At 34.5% G+C, this 8,079-nt stretch overlaps 1 long non-coding RNA gene across 1 annotated transcript; it reads left to right on the plus strand.

The window, feature by feature from the left end:
- Positions 1-2,837: 2,837 nt before the first annotated feature.
- LOC121062341 lies at positions 2,838-7,236 on the plus strand. Its single transcript, XR_005815520.1, has 3 exons — positions 2,838-2,910; positions 4,826-4,974; positions 6,101-7,236. It is a non-coding gene; the product is annotated as an uncharacterized LOC121062341 (long non-coding RNA).
- Positions 7,237-8,079: the final 843 nt, after the last annotated feature.

The raw sequence follows: 8,079 nt of genomic DNA on the forward strand, positions 1-8,079 counted from the left end.
GAAGGCACAACATAATTTACACAGCAGACTCATTCTAAGTCCTATGACAGTTTTTCATGTTCAAACACATAAACAAATCTGTTGACAAAATGCTCACAAACAAAAGTTATTTTGCAATGGATCAATGGATTGTCTCTATAGAACTGAATGGTACCCCATTTAACCTAGCTGTTTTATTGGTCAAACCTGTGAAAACAGGTATTTTTTCCAGCCAGGAAATTTAGGCAACAAATCTTTTGGAGCATATTAACACTATTAAATAAAGTGGTTTTTAAATGGTGCAAGGCATTTCTTCCTGAAGCTGATGAGAAAGTCTATTTCATTTCCTGTGCGATAAACGTATATTACTCTGGGAAGCTTGAAGGACCTCCCTCATACAAGGGAAAAAATATTTAATTGCAATAACACTATGCTGAAGGATCTGACACTCCAAAACATTAAGATCCCTATCTGCAAATCCCAGATGGAATTCTGCAACATGAAAGACAATTTTTCTTAAAATAAATGTTATATAAATATTTCAGTTTTTTAGAGTCATTTCACCACAGAGACTCTAAATTGATTAGCTGATTGCTTGTCTTCCTGCAGAGATCAAAAGGTGCTAACTATTACTTTATTCAAGTTCACTGATAAAGTCAGCTTGAATATCAAATGGCCAGTATGTAGAGAGTCTAAATAAATAGTCAACTTCATAAATTCATAGTTGCAATTCAGGAGTTTGACCTACTTAATATTATTCCTAAATCAACTATTAAAGTTTAAGCAACTACACTAGTTTTACCTAACCTGACCTGTTTTGTGCAATTCTAACGTGCTTACCACAGGGTTACCGGCATACCATGGTGAAGAAGACACAGCAAGTTGTGTGTGCTTGGCACTCCCATGTGTAATCTTAGCCTCGTACAACTGCTTAATGTTCTGATCAAATTTTAAGGACTTTTTCCTCCTTTCAATTATTTGGAAAGATGTTATCTGCTTTAGCACTTCATTCTGCCTACTGAAGTCTTCATGTGTCTCTGGAACTACAAGAACAAAGGCCATGGCCAAGTAGAACCAGTCTGATAATGCTATTCACAATTACAAACAGTATTTTCATAGACATTTCTGCAAAGAAGAAATAAACTGAGGGGATGTATATAAAGTAAACACAAAAGAATCCACCACACATATATTTGAAATATCTAGCTTAAAATGCAATCTTTACTTATGTACCTCTTTACGTAATTTCACAGTCAAGCTGCCACATTAAGAAAGGGTGGAAAGTGTTAGTTTCAGAGAACCATAACACTTATAAAATAATTATAATAATATAGCCAGCCATGCTGTATGATAGCCATAAAATTATGGTAGCTGCTAATTTCTACATCAAAGCTTTAACTTTTGCTTAAACTATAGAAGTGCATTTGAAAAGTACCCAGTTCTGACTAAATGTTAAAAGCTAAAGAAAATCTATCATTAGTTCTGTTCAAATTTTATTATTTTTGTGCTCAAGCTTCTCAAGTACAGTGCTTCTAATATTTTTCAACCTGCCTTAACACATTTCCCATAACAGCATCAAAGCAAATACTTGTGAATAATATAGAAAGCACTAGGGGTTCTAAAAGTAATTCAAATTTATGCCCCTCTATTGTGTACAGTTAAACTGACAAAGGATTTCTAAAACCGATCTTTTTTATATGACTTCTACAAAGTTTCTTTTTCTGTATTATTTCCCCCTAGGTTGTGCCTGAGAAACTTGGGAAACACTTGGTACAAAGTAACAGTCTTCACTGACTGACTACTGCATCTACTGTGTAAAATATATCATGAGAAAGTGAAAGGTGTGTATCCTCTCGGGCTCATTTATTTATACTCGGCCATTACATAATTAAGCAGTCATACTAATCAGTAAGGCTAAATGGCTTTATCTTAGAAGTGCTCCAGATAACTTCAGGTGGATTTACCTGCAGTGGTTAACACCACCTTCTAGCTGCCCAGATTTTGGAAGACACCAATTAGTAAATGAAGGCAGCAACCACTGTCTAGAGTTCATGCATTAATGCAGATTTGAGACGATGATAGTTTGTGTTAATATAGTGGCCTGTGGACTGATGCAGCTAAGAAACAAATAAACCAGTTCCACTCAGCAACATATAATGACTGTGACACTGAGGCAGTGATTCCTGGTGGCCCTGCAGCTCAGAAGACTGATGGCTCCCATCAGTTAAGCTGCCAGATCTCAGTTTGGCTGCAACTGTTGTTGGAAGCCACAAGCTGCTTTGTCTGTGCTGGTGCTACCTTGCCTTGTATACAAATTACCCTTCCAGAAACAAATCCCCGAGTTCTCAGTGCCACAGCTAACCAAACCACTCAACACAATTGTTACCAGTGAACTGTGGAAGATTTGATGTGCCATTTACTGATGGAAGCTTGGCATCAGTAAATGAAATAAATCAGTAACTCTTCCACAAAATGGTTATATTAGCTGTTGGAGAGCTGTGCTGATTTGAGCTCCTAGCCAGTTCACCCCGCAGTCAACGATCAACTTGAGCTGACAGAAGAGTTAGGATTTGTGGGTGAATGGATTTAAGGAAGGAACAACACTGGCATTATGATTCCAACGAACTCTGCAGTGAAGATAAACCCAGTGAAGTCAGATGGCATTCAAGAAAAGAGATCTTTGGCTTGAAATCACAGAGCAGAATGTAAGGTGAACACACAGTAACCTCACCATTGCCCTCCTTGCAGAAAAATTAGCTAAAGCTTGTTTATTCATGGCTATTATGTGGTTGTGCTCTGGATATTAGATTTTATGAAAAACAGTCTCATTTCTAACCTGCTATTTCTGATCCTTTTCCAGACTTGATTTTTTTAACAGGGAGCTGATGTATGTGGAAAGCAGGTGCTGGTTAGAGGCACACATGGTGACAGGTAAATGATTACTTTTTCTCTATCTCCACCTCTAAGCTGGGGATTTTCCACTACAGTATCTTTGCTTAGGGAAAATTTTAAAATGGCAGCAGAGTCTCAAGCTGTCTGATTTTAGTGCTGATAGAATGGCACTTGATTTGCTTGACTAAGGAAGCTGCTGGCAAAAAATGTTACAATTGGCAATTTACTTGTCTCCATGCATATTTTGGCTCCATATCAACTTTCTGAAGTTTTTTTCCAGACAGGTGCAGAATAATCTGCACATCTACCATCTAGCGAAATCTAAACTAGATGAAAATATTTTATTTATACAGTCTAAAATGTAGTCTGATATGTTATAAATGTCAATGCTAATGCTACTAATTAAAACTATAAACACAGTGTGGAATGAACAGATTTTTCTCATTTACTGGTATTTTATTCTTTTCTTTAATTTAGGTTTAAGGTTTGCAATATCAGAAACCTTTCTTACATGAATAACACCAGCACAGGACACCTTACAGGACTAAATATTTGAGGCTTACTCCCCTCATTTAATGCTTACTCCCACATTTTCACCATTAAATATATTACTTCACATGATCTATTAACATTATAAAGAATCATAGCTCTAAACAAGATTTGTCAATGTCCTCATGAAATGCCTTCTAAACAGAGATCACAGAAATGAAAGATCAAAGTAGGCTACATTACTAAATTCAAATGCCATACTCAGTTCAGATGCCATAAATTTTATACTCCTGTGGACATTCTCATTTTATTTCTAATATAGCAAAAAAAAATTATGTTCACTCTATATGCAACAGGTTTGTATTGCATATTGTTTTGCACGTATAATAGTGTTTTTTGAAACACAAACAGAATGCATTTGGATAAATATACAGCACTCTTAAATCACAATAAATATTTCTAGGTGGACCTTTTGTTTTACATTTCTAATATGTAAATTAGATAACATAGAAAAGATACTATCCAGTGCAAGTAAAGAAATCAGATTCCAATTCTTATTGTTAGGAGACTGCTAGAGAAACTAACCCATCATAAAGTAATTTGCAAAATGTAAGTCAGAAAAATATCATTTAAAAGCAAACTTGGAAAACTGTTTTATTAACATTAGGAAAGAATGCTGATTTAGTTCTTGTTCAACAAATTACCCCTATGTGACAAGACTTTTAAATACATAAATATATATATATACAGCATAAGCTCATGCTTAAATATAATTTACTTGAATTACAGCTAAACAGATTCTTAAGTTCTTTGTTGAAATACAGCCCTATTATAGCTGGTTTGTAAAGCCAAAATCTAGGATGATATGAAGTAATTGACATTATAACACCAGCTTTTTTTTGACTATTTGAGCTTCCAAAGTTCACCTTGAAATGTGGTTCAAGAATCTAATTTTCTGCTGCCATTTGTGACTAAGCTGCAAGAGAGTTTATTGCCAATAGCAATATAAAGAATAATGACATAAGAAAAAATTAACATCTCTAATTGATTAAAAAGCTTCAAAAAAAGACAAACCCTGAGATCCTGAGTCACTGGACATAAATCAGTTTCTGTCAAATGCCCATTACTAGTTGAGAATTTTAATCTAAGCTTTCAACGTGTATTGCTTATTTTCTGGACATTGTGCAAGAAAGACAGTAATGGTTTACATTTTTCTATTCAGCCAAGTTTTCAAATTTTCATACCTTACATATGCTGTATCTTGCTAAGAGAATTCCCCTGGAAACTAGTGAAGTCACATCTGTTACCCAGCTAGAAACTGAGCTTCTTCCTTCTTTATTATAATACCAAATTAAATTCACATATGTAGGAAGTTAAAGGTAATAACACACATGAATAATTGTTTACTAAACATCTTCTTACTTGTACCTCTGATATATGCATTTTTTCTACTTTGGTTTTGCAGGATTGTGTTTTCCTTCAACACTTTCCGAAAGCTTTTTATTCTACTGCTTTAATTCACCCCAATTCTTTCATGAGGATATTTGAAAATAAAAGATACAAAGAAGCAAGAACGGCTACATCTTCATAAGCAGGGAAGAATCTGAAATAAAGGTAAATTTACATCATCACATTCACATAGGAAATTTAAGGAAAGAATTTCTAAAAATGTAATGGCTGGTTATACAATGTGGTCAAGTTGTTTGTTTTTATCTTCTACAGTTTGCAATATTAGGTATTTAAAATTGAAAGTTGAAGTTATCTTTGTTAGCATGGATATTTCCTGTCTGCTCTTTAATTAGATTCATTTTTACATGAAATTTTAATAACAACATAAACATTCAGTGGTACTGTGAAGTATTCATCTTGAAGTATATGTTTGTGCCTGAACAGTGCTTCCTGTTGTTCAGTCCAGTTTGGCAGACCCATGTCTTAAAATCACAATTACTGTGCTAAAACCCGTCTGGGAGTATCAGCCCCAACTGGTTTCCCATCATAAGGGCTTTCTTCCAGAAGATGATATTCCTGGGACAGTATGAATGTAAGCCACCCTTATGGCAGTAAGCCTCCCTTTATATATAATGTAGCCAAGCATATACATGTAATGCTTACTAGCTTTGGAGACAACAACAGTTTTCAGAGATTCTGTTTAACACTTTGTTGTTTCATGCACATTTTAATCATTTTGCTTTAGTTTGCTTGAATCAGTTTAAAGTTCATTTTATGTCCAATGTTTTAATGTCAAAAGCTGCAACCCATTACCCCTAAGGAAACTCAGTTATTGAAAGCACTACTATATATCAATAAGCGTTAATACATATGAAAAAAGATTAACTGCCTAGGTTTTATTTGGTGATGAATTGTTGCCTTGTAGTGTATTCATAAAAGGCATCTAGATAAGCAGGTAGTCTTCAATCTTTCAGTCCTTAACTAGATTTCTCCACTTACGTCAATACACAATACACGTATGTCAGAGAAGTCTCACCTTCAGCTCATGATTAATGCTGCCAGCTGTCATAAGTATGTTCAGTTTTCATTTTGTACAGTGTGTCCTTGGCACAAATATCAAAAAACATTATTGGGTCCAATGATAGTCATGATGTATTTTTCTTTGTCTATACCATATGAATATCAGCTGTATATTTAGCTGTTTTTAAACAAAAGGATTACGAGTCCAATTCAAGCAATATTTGAACAGTTTGATCTCTGCTTAAAGGAAAGTTTTTTTCTTCTTTCCTAGCCCTACGTGAAGATCACTCACCTTAACTGCTTGTACTGGTATAATTTTACTTACCCACATACACAAATGAGCAGAAAGATGACACTTGGGGTGAAAACAACTTAAATCAGCTGCAGTAGTATGGAAAATGAACCACTCACTGAAGTCAGGAAAAGAGAAGAAAAGAGACTTAAACAGGTGGAGGAAAGGTTGATTTCAGGTAGACTGAGGGAGTGGAAAAGAGAAGAGAAAATTAAGAGTATTCAGGCAGCCATTACAGCATAGCGAATGAAACAGAGAAGACTAGGGCAGTGTAAAACAGAGCCTCTGACTACAGCAAGTCCAAGGTCACTGAACAGCAAACAAAAGAATTGCAATAGGTGAAACAAAGGACTGCAGGATGCAAACATGGTTGCTAGAACAACTGCTGAACTGCTGAACTGCTGGTTGTACTGAGGGTACAACCGAGCACAAAACGACCGTGAACAACAGATCTAATTGGGAGAAGCTGATAAAAGCAAGATCAAGAATGCAATGAAAATCAGCTGCACATTTATGGGGATGGGAAGGGAGAACCTTTCTAGAATAATTATTAAAACACAGAAATCTCAACATGGTTTTGTAAAAATGTTCTTCACTACCTTTGTACTTTAGAGCTCACAAAGGAGAAAAGCAGATAATAAAAGGTCATATTTACAAGAAACTCAGCACTTGGTATGTGTAAAAACAGTTTCTAATAAATCTAAGAGGCATCAGAAATAAAGGTTTAAGCAAACTGCATCAGAATCACAGCTTCTTAGTACATACCTCCTAAATGAGCACCTCCAGATGAACTCGCACTTCTTGAATTTTGGCACAATGCATATTGTGCCATTTTACAGAATTTTATCTGCAAATGCTGTGAATATTGTAAGAGTTTTAAGATTTTTTTTTTACTGCTTCTGGTTCACTAACTTTCCAAAATGACTTTTAATTTATAATTGCATAATTCAGAAATTACTCTTATGTTTCTGTCATTTTTTCAGTTTTTTTCCTCTTTTCTAATAGATCAAATCTCAATAAAATCATGCCAATATAATATAATGAATTATATACAATTTTAATATATACACTTAAATTAGCAACATCCATGCCTAATTACAATTTTTGTTTTTAAAATCTTTAAAAATAAAATAGACTCTAGTAAATATTATGGGATTAATAACAACCGTTGTACTTATTTACTCTGAATGATTTTTATTGTTCATCTGACCATAATCTTGTCTCTTAAAATTAGATATTTTTGTTCTGAAAATCAAAACAAGCTGCTAAATAACTCTGAACCAAAAAAAATAAATAAATAAATTTCCAAGTGTTCTTCTAAGCAGGTGTTATTCCACACGTATCTTTTATCTTTTAACATTTTGAGAGAAATTCAAGATTAGTTGGGGAACGTAAGCTGGGCAAAAAAATCATGGGTGAAGTGAGGAGCTGACTGTATGTTTAACTGTTCAGACAGGACCTGGTTTAATGTTAACAGCTTTCAGAAAGGATTAAGTATTACTGGGTTTCACTAAAACACATCATACATGTTTTAATTGATGTCAAGGAATAGCGTGTTCTTATATGAAGAACATCCTGGCTTTCCCATTCAGCTTTCCTTCCCGAAGTTGAGGATGACATTGTTCATAGATGGAACGCTGTTTTAGCCTAAAGGACTAATTTACATGAAAATTTTCTTTAATAATCACCAATTTATCTGCTGTACTGCACGGGGCATTTTGCAACTATATTTCTACATGGCAGCTTTTCTAATAAGCCTTTAAAACAACTTCATCACAAAACCCAAGAGATATTGATATCCTTCCCAGCACTTAGAGACCTCCAAACTGATAAAAAGGTACCACGACTACTCTGTAAGTGCTACTCCTTTAAGTTTCCTCCTGTTAAAAGGGAGAAGTAAACATTTAGATCTATATGCACAAGATTTTGTATCTGACTGTGGATTGTTCAAAATGAAT

This window comes from Cygnus olor, chromosome Z (assembly GCF_009769625.2).
Source record: "Cygnus olor isolate bCygOlo1 chromosome Z, bCygOlo1.pri.v2, whole genome shotgun sequence".
NCBI lineage: Eukaryota > Metazoa > Chordata > Aves > Anseriformes > Anatidae > Cygnus > Cygnus olor.